The 15,574-nt window shown below is 38.0% G+C and overlaps 1 long non-coding RNA gene across 1 annotated transcript; it reads right to left on the bottom strand.

The window, feature by feature from the left end:
* Positions 1–1,230: 1,230 nt before the first annotated feature.
* On the bottom strand, positions 1,231–4,405 carry LOC122407518 (uncharacterized). The gene is made up of 3 exons (XR_006260214.1): positions 2,367–4,405; positions 1,695–1,904; positions 1,231–1,604 (listed from the first exon to the last, which is right to left on the bottom strand). It is a non-coding gene; the product is annotated as an uncharacterized lncRNA (long non-coding RNA).
* Positions 4,406–15,574: the final 11,169 nt, after the last annotated feature.

The raw sequence follows: 15,574 nt of genomic DNA, 5'->3' as shown, positions 1-15,574 counted from the left end.
TCACCACTCAGAAAACAATAACTCATTGATGGAAAAGAATCCACCCAGAGATCTTGAGACAGAACGAACCCGAACTGTCCCGGCCCCTCTGGCGTGGAAAGGTAGGAGTCCTACCCAAGAATCTTGTGACCGAACGAAATCGAACGGCCACGGCCCTCTTGGATAGAAAAAGGATTGGAAATCTACCAGGAATCTTGAGACAGAACGAAATCGAACTGTCCCGGCCCTCCTGGATAGATCGGAGACTCTCACCTAAGAATCTTGAGTTCAAACGAAATCGAATGAACCCGGCCCTCTTAGCGTGAGAGAGGAAAGGTGTTATTCTGTTTGAATTCTGAGTGGGATAATAGCGATGTTATTTTGCTCTTTGTTTTTAGAGCTATTTTTGAAATGAGTGAAAATTCTATGTTTCTTTATTCTCGATTGTATGGCGAGTTCACGCGGCGAGATCCGGAGGCAAGACTGGCTTTTGGTTATGGCATGCGAGTCGAGCTCTCGGGGATTCGAGACGTGACTGGCTCCTAGCTCCTAGCGTGGCGAGATTCGATATGAGAAAAGCTACCGGAGCTTCTGCGCTCGGGTTTTTATACTCTCCCGAACAAAGGAAATAATAATAATAATGCGCTTGGACTTTGTCCCTTACTCCAATTCGCTGCGCGACTTAATCTCGAACCAGGGACTCCCACTCTAAATTCTCTGATTGGTGTGCTAACTCCCCCGCGTGGGTCCCAATTGGCCGAGTCGAGCTGCAGTCACACTGCGCATGTGCGAGAATTTAATGAAATTTAATAAACTCAATTTCTATTGTTTTTATGCACAATTCGTATCTTTTTCAATTATTTTGCTATGATTTCTAACAAATTTCTAAACAATAACATTTTTATTTCATTTTAATTAATTATTTGCTCGTGACTGCGTCTATTGCACGTGCCTGTGAAAGTAGGTCATCGCGCATGCGCATTGTGCACGCTCGATCTTTCAAAGAAAAGTTTTCTTAAGTTTTTAAATAATTTTATCCTGAAATTTTCACCAAATTGTCCACAATACGTTTCTTTAACAATCCGCATCATTATTTTCAATAAGAAAGAGTTTATTTAATTGAAATTGAATAAAATAAAGAATTTCACGAATCTAGGGAATTTTGTGGAATCGAAATTTAGTTGGCAGCGCTGAGCGCCTCGCTTCCCGAGCGCCGCTTCGCGAAGTGACAGTTTTTCAACATGGCCGCCGGTGTAAACACTCGTGCGTGCCATGTCCTCGAAATAAAGTTCTCGAGTCGGTGTTTCGCTTCAATACCTTTGTGATGAATTCAAATTAAATTATTTGGCAAACCATTTTATAAAGTCAAAGTATTACACATTTTAAAATGCATTTTGAAAAAAAATATAGACGGGAATTAAAATGATGAAATAAGTGGTGTATGCTTATTTTTCCGCTATGTTAATCATCGAACAGATCACGAAAATATTTTCGAACTGCCATTCGAAACACTAGCTTCAAGTCTTCCGCAGCATCCTTCGCTTATGATTCATCCGAAGAATCTTCCGCCGAGGAAACGAGAAAATAATAATCTCCATCGTCGGGTTCAGTATCTGTGCTAAAAGCTAGAGTATAAATTAGTTATTCGAAACTTTCTTTACTCGAATTTGTTATGAAGGACTATCTTTACGACCAGTTTTTCAATCTGAACTCACCGTTTGATTCATAATCACTCTGAGTTTCATCATTCTTTTCACTAGAGCTGTCCTCTGACAGTTCTGAGCCTTGTGAAATATCTAATATTTTGCAGCTATATTCGTGAGGATGATTTTCAGGTTCATTTCCTTCGGATCCCATCTCACAACCGTCAATCGGTCTTGGAAATCCACAATCTTTTTCTGTTTTCTCCAGTGTAATTTTATGAACTACAAAAAATAAAAATTATCGTACCAAGCAAACAAATACGCGAAGTACCAACTGTCGCTTTTATCATTTTTCAAGTTAAAGAGTACTAATAAAAGACTTTTGCAATAAAGAAACTGCTTTTTGAACGCACTTGTATGCTTTGAAATATTATGTATGTTGTAAGAACTTTTTATGAAAAAATGTTGCAAAATTAGTGATTTTTTAATAATCGTTCAATCATCGGAACAGTCCAGAAACCAAGAAGATCTTTTTGAAACATTTCATATGCATTCGAGAAACAAGCGAACTCAACTCACAAAAAGAACAAAATACTATCTAACCGTTTAACGAAGACCTTTTTGATTGAAATTTAGTATAACTATTGACTTTTATTGTGACTGAAATCCTCGATATTTTGTTATGGTGAAACCGATTTGTTCATTATTCAACTTTGTATAAAGAATGATAAAAAAAAAACTTACCGTTTCTAGCAAGAACTTCCGCGCTATGTAATTCGTTAAGTCACCGTACTTCTGACACGAAGGAAATGGTCCTGTTTCAAAAAATACCAGCACAGGGGAGGTTCATGCACAACAGCGTTGTTTTCGACTGACAATGAAACTGCGACTGAAATTATCATTCTCGCTCGTCCACTCGCCCTTCCGAAATTTTTTATCCGTGAAATAGCAATATATAGCATCTGTCCTCATAACTGCGAGTAGATTAAAACAAACTGTCCTCAAAGCAACCAATGGTCAAAAACAGTAATAAAAAGGTCAGAATAGGACATTCCTGAAATCAGATCATGGTTCAAACATCTTGATAATATCTATTGTATTGTACTATAGAAAATTCACGATGGGCTTAAAAGGATCAATGGTTATCCTAGTTTCCCAAATTAATTCGTAATGGTTATCCGAGTTACGAATGAAGCATGGTGTTTTTGGTACAAAGGATGATATTTTTTGTTTTTTATTTCAAACAGTTTGTTCACTTTTATCAGCTTACGTTTAGAGAGCTTAATAAATTCTAATAAAAATGCTTAGAAGTGAGAGAATGTTTCAGCTGCAGGAATGAACAAAGCAAATTCGGACTTTTCTTGGGCGTATCTAATTTGTTCATTCATTTGAAACCTTTGGAATATTTTTAGCAATTCACTTTTAAAATAAATTATCAAAAATATTGCTCGAAATCCCGAACTTTCATTTCTTCAATTGCAGCAACGCAGCTGCATGCGATTAAGAGCGTGCAACGAAAGTTAAGTCATTTTTCCTTCTAATCATCTGTCAAAAATTTCAAAAAATCCTCGTATTGAGTTACCAGTTTCGCTGCCACCATTTATCGGTTTATAGTGGTGATATAATCATTAATAATAATAAAAAAGATTCAAAATTGAAAAATTTTAAGCTACAAAAGAATGGAAAAAATCGGACTTCAAGTAAACTTTTGAACTTTCGAAAGTACTTAATGTACATTCGAAGACAATTTTTTTTTGTCAGTGTCCTCATAACGTGCTGTCCTCATAAGTGCTAGTAGATTGAAACGAAACTGTCCTCAGAGCAACCAATAGTCGAAAATTGGTGATCTCATAACTGCTAGTAGATTGGAACAAAACTATCCTCAAAGCAACCAATAGTCAAAGAGTGGTGTCCTCATAACTGCTACTAGATTGAAACAAAACTGTTCTCAAAGCAACCAATAGTCGGAAAGTGGTATTCTCATAAAGTGCTGTCCTCATAACTGCTAGTAGATTCAAACAAAACTGTTCTCAAAGCAACCAATAATCGAAAACTCTAAAAAAAGATCAGAATAGAATTTTCCTGAAATCAGCTCGTGGTTCAAACATCTTGATAACCTCTATTCTGTTGTACTATAGGTATTTGACGATTCGCTAAAAAATATCAATGGTTATCCTAATTTCCCAAATTGGTAATGGCTATCTTAGTTACGAACAAAGCATGGTATTTTTGGTACAAAGGCTAACGTTTTTTAAAAATTTGAACCAGTTTGTACAGTTTCATCAGCTTATAATTAGGAAGCTTAATTAATTATAATAAAATGCTTAGAAGTGAGAGAATGTTTCAGCTGCAAAAATGAACAAAGCAAATTCGGATTTTTTTTGGGCGTATCTAGTTTGTTCATTCATTTGAAACCTTTGGAATATTTTTAGCTATCCACTGTTAAAAAAAATTATCAAAAATATTACTCGAAATCCTGAACTTTAATTTTTTCAATTTCAGCAGCGCAGCTGCGATTAAGAGTGTGCAACGAAAGTTAAGTCGTTTTTGCGAGTTTTTTCTCCTAATCATCTGTCAAAAATTTCAAAAAGTCCTCCTATTGATTTACGAGTTTCGCTGCCACCATTTATCAGTTTATAGTGGTCAATCAGATGATAATAGTCATTAATAATAATAAAAACGTTTCTAAGTTGAAAAAAGTTAAGCTACAAAAGAATGAAAAAAAAATCGGACTTTCTTAAGTAAACTTTTAAACTTCCGAAAGTACTTAATCTACTTTTTTACGAAAACAATTTTTTTTCGGCAGTGCAGCCATGTCCGTATTTGCGCGATCGTTCTATTTTTTTTCAAGCATTTCTCCGTTTGTATAAGTTTTTCTATTTCGCTCCCGAATGGCACTTTACCAGCCATCAACAAGGATTTGAAACGATCAAATACTACATTTTATTGTTCGGTCGTCCACCGTCGGGAATTAGTTGCAGATATGAAAGATGTGTCGCGCTGTGATTTGTCTGTAAATAAAAAACAATACAAGTATTACATATGAAAGCTTTTGCTATATATACCTTTGAGCGCGAGAGTCACAACCAAAAAGTAGATACATAACAAGGACAGGAAGCACGAAGAAGTACATCGTATATCTTATCTTTTTCTTCGAAATATCAAACCTCTCCGAAAATGACGTCCAGTAGGATTTTTACATATCGAACGAGTGATAGATGACCTGAATATTTTATAACTTGTACATACCTTTCCCATTTGTCTGCGATTCCTGGCTTTTTGGATCATCAGCGTCGCTGGAGTCCGAATCACCCGATGAGTCATCGTGACCTTGAGCAATTTTCAGTATTTTCGACATTTCTATTATGTCCGTCTCCAGAATAGGTTGTCGGTAAATTAGTCCAGTCACCTTAGGCCATATTTTACGAAGTTCTATTCAAGAGACCTAGAGGTTAGCCAATTTTTTTATAGGTTGTTTGGACCTACAGGAATATAGCCCTGAGTTTTCGAACAAATCCGACTTGCACTTTTGCAATAAAAAATTATTGAAAAAAAATCGATTTTTTTGAGTTGGTGCTCAGGGAACGCATCTGATCGAAAAACTTAACACATGAAAGTTGTTCGGCATAACGTCCTCTATAAAAAAGGTCTTATATAAAAATGCGCTATCATTGTTAATTAAGCAGTTAATTGCAAATAAAGACAAAAAATCACAACTTTGTTTTTGCTGCTACAATCGTTTGTTTGTAGAGTAATCGGTTTGAAATTCATACAAGATGTAGGGAATTCAATGCCCAAGAGAATGGTGCCAGATTTATTAACCTGTGAGATATAGTTTAGCAACAATTTGCGATCTTCGAAAAAACTTTGACATCTCATAGAATTTGGCGATGAAGGCCTACAGCGTAGAAAAAAATCGAGGAGCTTCGTGTCACCGTGTACACACTATTTGGAAAAAATAAATCGTTTTTGTTGATAATAAATAGTGTTTTTTGACGTTTTAAAAATTTTGCTTATAAACAAATAGCAATTCTGGACAAAGTTACAAAGATATTCGGAAAAATCTTGGACCATTCGATGCGTTTTTGGAAAACGGATCATTACTGAAGTCGAGGTCGAGATGGAAAGATGTGCAAGTATGTATGCTATCCACCCGGCGAAACATCCATTGGCATTAACAGCAAATGAACGTGAATCATTACCAAAGGCTTTGCTTTTGAAGTATTATAGTGCATTCATTCCTGTTTTATGGAATCGTTTACCCAAGTATTTGTAGTGTGATAGTGAAGTGCAATCATATCAATTGTGCTACGATCATTTTAATCAACCCTGGCTACATGCGCATATTGATTCTTGTAGACCTAAACGTCGAGATTGTGAAAAGTGTCACATAATGGAACGACTTGTGAATATCTATACGACTCTACGCATAAAAAATCCCTGTGAAATGACATCGGAGGAGCTCCAAATTATATCTCCAACCATCTTCAAGGAATACTTTGGTGAATATACAGATATTCTGTGGGATCGTTTACCCGAATATTACAAATCCGATAGTGAGATTGCATTATTACGTCGTTGCGTTGAACATTGGAATGTATCATCGATGGACGATCATATTGACGGTCCGGCTCCGCAACGTCGAAATTGTAGGAAATGCTGTGAACGTGTTTGAACAAGTTTAGAATGCACGTGTTCATAACGTCGGCGGAATCAAAGAGCCTGTACAGAAAAAAGGACCACCGGAGGAGATTTCATCGATTCCAATATAGATCACGTTTGAACCTGTTTGAAAGCGTGTGGAAGGGGATGATCCAGTTTTGGGGTAGGGATAGATGGAAAAACTACAAATAGCAGAGTCCAAAAGAAAAAAGCATCACTTCACGTCTTCGTAAAGTTGAGTCAAGACTTGCTCTTTAAAGAAAATCTCAAAAAACTATATCCATAAGGGAGTTCTCCGCCATCACCAATATCATCGCAAAGTCAGAGTATCTCCCTGCCAAGAAGCTGAAAGAACTTCAAGTCAACGAAGAATATCGCGTCTCGGACGTGAGGACAGCAAATACCAAATGGGGAAAAAGATACGTCGCCGAAATCAGGAATGAATTCACCATATTCCTGCCACCGCGAGTTGTCAAGGCATTCGATCAGAATCCAGCGGTATTCGAGAAACTTCTGGAAACGGCTCATTGTGGACAACTATACATGAAATATCTCGGTGGTGATTGGAACGCTATTGAATTTTCTCAAAGAGATTTCTAATATTCTCAACGCAAAAATGTATATATCTGAATCACCGATGAAATGTATGTTGAAGGAGGAGGAGGAGGAGGTATATTGTATAAATAAAATTACACATTTATGAAAAAATTGTTTTGTTTATTCCAAGATCCCTCTATTACATAATGCATGATATACGTATAACCAGCTTTGCAAAGATTTTACATTCTTCGTTGCACAATTAAATTTCGATTCGTTGGTGTGGTGGTGATGGTCGCAATTCGATGGACTTTTCGGCAGTTTTTTCAACGATGGGCAGTCCAAAGTCTCCAAATCGACAATCTCCGTTGACAGATCCAAAAAGTTCGTCAGCCATAAAGACTTTTCGCAGCCTTTTACGAAGATGGTATGAGCGCCGCGTAAGATAGTTTGAATTATTCCTCTTGCAGCATGGTATGGTATTACACCAAAATCCCATGATAATCCATGAAAATTACGTTCCAGCCATTTGTTTGTCGTTTTATACTTTGTCGGCAGAGAATCCCATGCATACGGTGGTGCGAAGAAAAGTGTGAGAGGTTCAGCATTCTTCACGTCCGCACGAATGATTGAAATTTCTTTGAGTATAAACTCATTGATGGGTCCTTTGAAGCCTTGTAGATCGATGACAAAATCCATGATGACTGTTGGCTGAAGAAGTTGATGGTACGGTTTTATACTAATTTTCTCACCCCACCACTCACAGGATTGTATTCAACGATGCAATCGTGTAGAATGAGGCAGTATGCGCATGTTTGTGCTGGAATATTTGTGCTTGTTTCAAATTCGAGGCGCACATCAACAGGTCCAGACTTGAGAGAATCGTTCTGCTTCGAGCAGTCAATCACAATGAGAGGTGCAAATTTGAGAAAATCCGCTTTTGTAAGCCATGGTTCGGCCTCCTTATTGTAGTACATCGGTTGAAAGTTTGTATACATATCGTACAGTACTGCATATTGATTTTGTTCTATATTCAAATTCATATTACCATAAGGATAACATTGTGAATTAAAGTATAATTTTACATCAGTAACGTTGCAATGATCAAAATTACTCGCATTTTGCCTCTTATTATTCTTTCGTCCTGTTTGGAATGCCAGGATCCCATATCGAGGTTTTTCCAGCTGCGTTGATGTCTTAACTGACCACACGTGTTTCGATGTCGCCGGTAACATTGGATATTCATACAATTCCCACGTACGAAAACTCATAGGAATTGGGGTATCTTTGGCGATGAATTTCAGCAATTCAATTTTCCGTTTATCGGCCACGGTGACGTATGGAACGAGCCATTCAATTTTTCGTAGTGTAATTTTATAATCTTCAGCGGCTGATTGAACTATGGCATTATCATCGGAACGTGATCTAGTCAAAATCAATTCGTGCTTTGCATTCACCACCATTTTTCGATAATCTTCAGCAAATCCCAGCAGCATGCTCAGTGGTATGCATACGTCAAAGTTGCCTGCTACGTCCACAATCGGTTTCGTCTCATCGACATCGACCCAATCAGTGTTCTCAAGCATTGTACTTCTCGCCGACGAATGAGATGTATATCCTTTCATAAGAGATGTGATTCCCACATTCTTATTACGATCGATTTCAACGGCCTTAAGTTCATAACGCACTTCCTCGAATAAATGACAAATGGCATTGTTAACGAAATTCGTTGCAGCTAACGCTGTACCATCCGCCGTTGTCAGTTTGCCGCAAATGTGAATTGAACTTTTACTCGGTAGAATTGATAAATCTTGATGCTGGATTGAAATACGTATTTCATCACTATTGTTGTATGTTGACGATGCGTATGGTTGATGTGCATGAAGCTCATAATGTATGATGGATTCATCAAACATGATGGGTGTCTGGATGTTTATGATTTCTTCCTCCATTGCAGGCAGCAGATGCACAACGAGCAAAGCAGATAATTTCTCACACGAGAACTCCACGAATTTTGAGACCCAAATTCTTCAATAGCAGAAGGTTTTGAGGTGTTAGCTCTTTGAGCGTTGATCGACGACTGCTTTCGCGATCCCATGTTGGCTTATTAATATTGCCAATACGACGATTGTAAATTATGCCCATTGAGATTTTATATGAAGTCTTATGGTGATGACTTCACCGCGGAAATTGATCAAATCTCCGTCTTGATCGACAATACGAAGCTGTATATTGTCAATGCGACGAGTTGTGATTGGTAGATAAATGACGCTCGACAGTACTTTGATGATTTTATAGCCGGCCGGTACAGATGGGAAAAATTCGTGAATTGTATGAACTTTTCGCCCGTTGATGTATGCACCAGTGGTTATGTTACACTCGACTCGAATGGCGTTCACTTTGAGAATGGATACGGGTAGATCAGACACATGTCTTTTATTGAGCTCCAATCGACGCAACGTAAAACCCAGCAAAGGTCCAATTGAATTTTCGGATGTAAAATCAATCGATTGATTGCACTCAATTTCACTGCGTAGCGTATAATTATTCGGCTTAAGCTGAATTTGTATGTTTTTAGATGCCAACTCAGTTTTCAAATATTTTTCAATATCTTCAATTTCATAGCTGCCCGTTGGAATGGTCACCACATGATTTCCAACGTGAAATTCATTGCAACCAATGTCGATATTTGGAATGGAATTGAATGTGAGCAGCTCGACGAGTCCAAGAGTATAATTTTTGTCGGGCGATAGTTCGATGGGTGGAAAAAATTGTGCCTCGAGTATGGAGGATGATCCAGTAATGGTGATCATCAAACTATCATCCATGATGCTCGCAGATTTAGAACTAAACACGCAGCTCCATAGTCCTCATTTATATAGTGCATAATTGTCTCGTCGATTTAGTTGTCCACACAAAAATTTCAAACATAAATGTCCACATATTATTGTATCATATTCCTGATACTTTTTATAATTGTATTTCACGTTGCCAACATTGAAGTATCTCATGAGTTCGGGTGGAGGTGGGAGATTGCCGAAACTATCAAAGTATGTGATTCGTTGCGCAGTCTTTTTATATGCAACCCAGTGTGTCCCAGGGCCCACATTTTCATCCAAATTCACGATTGCTGATTCTTGCTTGAGTGGTCCATTTTCAGGTAAAGTGTCACGCATGAAAACGCCACGAAAGTTACGAATTTTCATGGCTCTCGCATACTTTAGCAGATCGATGTCGGTGAGTGGTTGATGTGGTAGCGTGATTATACGTTTTTTGTCCGGAAGTAAAGACCCAAACCCTGTTTGTATGGTTTCAGATGTAAACCTTTACCCAAAGCGATGGCCTCGAGTGTTCTGTTGTGACGTTTACTTTCCTCCAATTCCTTTTTAGCCACTTGAGCAGCATTTACAGCTTTGACTATTGCAGCACTTCCACCAGACAGTGCACCAACGGCGCTAAGGCCGGCAAAGATGGGTACGAGGAAGGACAATACACCGCCGATTTTGCGAGGTACAGGTAGAACCCGAGGCGTGCGTACTTTAACACCTTTAACACTGGCACGCGCACCTTTCAATGCTGCCATAATGATTTCACGGGGGTCACCACTACGAATCATGGCTTTCTTTGCAGCACTGATGATCTTTTTCAGGCAAACACTTTTTTTGGTCTTTTTCGTCACTCCTTTCATACCTAGACCAAATTTCTTTTTCGCCTTCATAATGTTTGTCACGGCCCAAGCACTTGCTCTTTCACCAAGACTTGCGTCTTTCGAGGTTACACGTTGCCAGGCTTGTTCAGCCAAAATTTTATCCGCCAGATGTCGTGCTTCCAAGTTTTCACGATTTTTCGAATATGCGATATCGTGTTCTTTACACGCAGCGTCCAGCGCGTTTATAGCAGGATCACCACGAGCAAGACGTTTGATCAATTTCGTACCAGGTCCACAATATTGATAGCCCGGTAGATGTAGTTCCACGGGGTGATTGTTGATTATACTGTTTACCAAACCTTTACCAGGTTTATCATGTACAATCATCACTCTGCAGTGGTTACAACTCGACTGACTATTCCAACATTATAAAGTTGCATTTATATGATTTTTTCAATCAGTCGCATGCGAGATGGAGTCGAAGAAACAAGTTTCGAGCGGTCAACTCCCCATAATAAATTTCGATGAATTTATTGTTGGAGCGGGTAGTGTGAAGAAGCGTCATGGAAACTTACTACCTAACAGCATTCGAGCCGTATTTTGTGGCCCCTCGAATTGTGGAAAAACGAATGCCTTACTCACGCTCCTAATACATCCGAATGGTTTGAGATTTGAGAATATATACTCAAGTAAAGATACACGGCCGTCTTGACTCGCTCTGCCTACAAAACTTCTTTTTAATACTTGGCGTCAAGACGCTGCCGCGTCTCTAGATCTATACTCGAAATCGTTGAAGCAGCCAAAATACCGATTGCTCAAGCAAATGCTTACACCTGTGGAAGGAGTGGAATTTTTTCAATTTAACGAGCATGAACAAGTTGTGGCACCTAGTGAAGCTCGCCCAAACTCCATATTCATCTTTGACGATATAGCGTGTGAGAAACAGGACAACGTGAGAGCATTTTTTTCCATGGGAAGACACGAGATTGTGGATAGTTTTTATCTCTGTCAGACGTATACTCGTATTCCGAAACATCTCGTGAGAGACAATGCAAATTTTATGATATGAACCTCAAGCATGTATATAATGATCATGTTAATACGGATATGACTTATGCAAGTTTCAAAAAAATGTGTGTCAAGTGTTGGAAATCGGGCAAGTATGGATTCATCACGATTGACAAGGACAGTGAATTGAATGCTGGAGGATATAGAAGGGGATTTGATTCTTTCCTCACTGTCGATGATGATGATGATAAATAATTGTTCCCCTGGATTTTATAAGACAGTCTAAAGTCTGACTTACTCGTGTCAACATGAAGCGCAAAGAACTTTTAAAAGAGACGGCTGTATTGAGTGAACTTGCCAAGGCGAGTGATGCAATCAGACGAAAACATCGAATGTTGAAAAGTGGACGTGATAGTGCTCAGCAGAAAATGCAAGATGTGTTTAAACCGATTGTTGAACCATTAGAAGAACTAGTTTCATATACGAAAAAACCTAAAATTAAGAATAAACGTATAAATGTTAAAAAGAAGGAAGAGGAGGAGGAGGAGGAGAATCTGGAAGAGTCTCCAAATTTTGGAGAAAATAGCATGAAGCAAGATATTTCTTTCAAAGATGATATTTGGCATGATGCAATTACTGATGAGAATGTTGGTGTACCCTTAACTAAAAATAGTGATAATGATATTCATGAAGATAATAATGATGATGATGAGGACGATGATGACTTGGAATCATCTGGAGATGTTGATAATTTGATACGTGAATATCTGGGCTTACTGCGTAGTAATAACAAAACAAGATTAGATGGCGTGTATGGAGTACGAAATCTCGCTCAAAACAGATTAATGATTGGTGATTCACCAATTCATTTCGAACTCGATCATATAGTGGTTGGAGATGAAAAGTATCCCAATAGTATTGGCTTGGTGGAACTGTTGTTTAAAAAAGAGCCCGAACTCAAATATATAACACCAAATGACTTGGAGAAATATCAGAAAATTGTCATCACAACGAATGCTCATAAAAAATTTTATAAACGCACGGGTGCGGTACGTCAGGATAAAAATAGTAAATTTAAAAATTATATATCCCAAATGCTCGGTAGCAACGATAAGAAAGGTGGTGCTCTGCCTCAGTATAAGGTAGCACGAAAGCATACCTCTGTCGACTATGTTCACTGGGATGATCCAAATGAGCTGGTAGATCGTCTTCGCTTATTGCTCACATCGCAAGCTGCTGGAAATTCATCACATTCGAATGAAATTATATCGATTATCGAGGAGTTGCGTGAAGCTGAAATCATTTATTAACATGTGATGGCTTGCTTTCATCCACATTCCCAACATGAGCGTCGATGTGTTTGGACGAAAGTTGAGTAGACGTGGTGCAGGTCCTCCGGGTAAACCAGGTGCTGGATTCAAAATTACATCGGACGGTCATTACGACTTGGAACGAAAACGACTGAGTAACGTTGGTGAGCCAGTAAATGCTCGAGATGTTGTAACACTCGGTGCATTCAGCAAACACATTCATTCTATAACTCATAGTGTGACTCATACAATGAATCAAAAGTGCGAATCAAATGTGGCGGCTGCAGAAAAGCGTGTGAGAACCGAGCTCGCCCATCTCCGTGAAAAAATTGATAATAAAAGAGAGAAATCTCAGAACTTCATGATCATATGAAGTTTTTACGATATCATCTAATGATAAGTCAGTGAAAAGTCCTCCAGACTCTTATCTTCTGCAATTGATGAGGACCGTGGGGGGGGGGGGGGGGGGGGGGAAGAAAAAATGAGTGAAAAGAAGCTTGCGGTGGTTGAAGAACTGCATAAGCCAGCTCGACGGAATTATCCACGTCGACATGTGGATATACGTGGCCTGGATGAGACTTGGCAAGCTGATCTTGTAGATATGTCTGCATATGCACAACACAACTCCAACCATAAATTTCTCCTCACCGTCATCGATATATTCTCCAAATTCGCCTGGGCCGCACCGTTGAAGAGTAAAAGTGGAAAAGATGTGAGTGCTGCAATGGAGACGATTCTCAGCAAAGGACGCATACCGAAAAATCTTCACGTCGATCGAGGAAAAGAATTTTATAATATGAACTTTAAGGCTTTGATGAAAAAGTATAATATACACTTGTATTCTACATTTAGTAATTTGAAAGCATCAATTTGTGAGCGCTTCAATCGTACACTTAAGAATAAAATGTGGATTCAATTTAGTTTTCGCGGAAACTGGAAATGGATCGATATTCTCGATACATTAATTATAAAATATAATGATACATTACATCGTACGATAAAAATGAAACCGAAAGATGTGAACGCTGAGAATGAAAAACAATTATTGCACAATGTATACAATAGATCTGAAGTAGGAAACCAAGCAAAATTAAAAATCGGCGATAAAGTGCGCATAAGTAAATTTAAGAATGTATTCGAAAAAGGTTATACACCAAACTGGACAACTGAAATTTTCACAATATATCGAGTGAGATAAACTAATCCAGTTACATATAATATAAAAGATCATCAAAATGAGCCCATCGCAGGTGGTTTTTACGAGCAAGAGCTGCTTCGAGCAAAATATCCCGACATATATCTCATTGAAAAAGTGTTGAAGAAACGTGGTAGTCAGTTGTTTGTAAAGTGGCTAGGTTTCTACAAAGCACACAATAGTTGGATAAATAAAAATGATTTGTAAACGATAAAGATGGAAAATTCAAAGTCTGATTTATTTTTACGACCCTTTCCCAATCAAGTTTTCCGCACGAAGAGCAGATTGAAGGAAAAAGAATGACAGTTTCACAAAAAAATTTATTTAACATCAATTACAATATATATATATATATTCCAAATGTACAAATTTTTGAGGAGAAAAGTCCTCCATTACAGAATTTTTATTACAATGTATAAATGTTTAATTAATTAAAATGTATAAATGTTGAGAACAAGTTCCCACTCTCACAATTTTTCGCATTCAATGTACAAATATATTCTCTCAATCTGTAACACTCATGAGCACACATTCGTATGATCTATGACTCCATAGCTTCTGGAAATTCAGGAATACTGTAATGGCCCCATGGCAACGTGTCTATTGTTCCAGGTATGACATACCGCTTGTCATCGTGTGGACTTAGAGCAATTTTTGTCTCTGTGATGGTATAGACATTGTGTAATGTCGAGCGAATTGAAGATTGAGAACGTTTCATCTCGATCTGCTGATTAAGGCATGTCACGTAATCCTCAAATCTTATGGTTCTCGCAACAACATTACTTTTTACTCCTTTTGCTTTTTTAACATCGTTCTTACCTTCAACTCGCGTCGCATACATCTTCGATCTAAGTCCAACGAATTAAGTCATTATGGCTCCATTGTTTTCATCTTTCATGAGACCCGTGACCTTTTTGTTGACTAGCGGTATACCATAGATGTTGTCATGGGGATAGTCACTAGTGTCATATTTGTCGAGATTACATTTCATGTCCTCGTACACATCTTCACATTCAATATGGTAAATTAAACTATCAATATCCGTATACATGACTTTACATTTATTTTGATACATCGGCATCATGAACTCGTGGTGGAATTCATATAAACAAAGTTTTGAAATGTCTAAAATAGACATGCCAAAATATATCGGTTTGTTAAACATAACTTGGAGATTTCGCAACTCTACAGCGATTAAATTTTCCGCAAAAATACTTCGACTGTGAAAGTTAGGTTTAGCGATCATAGCCTCTGCTCCATATCGACCTGCCCATTGCGTTAACAGTTTAACTTGGACGTGACTACGAACATCCTCCATGGTTTTTCCAAACACAGCATTATTCAATAATTTGAATAGATTTTTTTCAAAATCATTTATCGCACGTGTACGAAATTGTGTATTCAAATCAATGTATGTTTTAAGCCAAGAAGATTGCTTAAACTTCAAGACTCTGTGCATTTTCGTGATTTTCAAACCATGTTTTAAACACTGCTGCAATGCACGATAATGTATGACATATCGTTTTTTTGCATTCACCGTTGCAAGAAGCTTCTATTGCTTCGCGCCCGGAGGTTTGTCATGCGTTGGACA

This window comes from Venturia canescens, chromosome 3 (assembly GCF_019457755.1).
Source record: "Venturia canescens isolate UGA chromosome 3, ASM1945775v1, whole genome shotgun sequence".
Taxonomy (NCBI): Eukaryota; Metazoa; Arthropoda; class Insecta; order Hymenoptera; family Ichneumonidae; genus Venturia; species Venturia canescens.
This window is presented reverse-complemented; position numbering and strand designations above follow the sequence as displayed.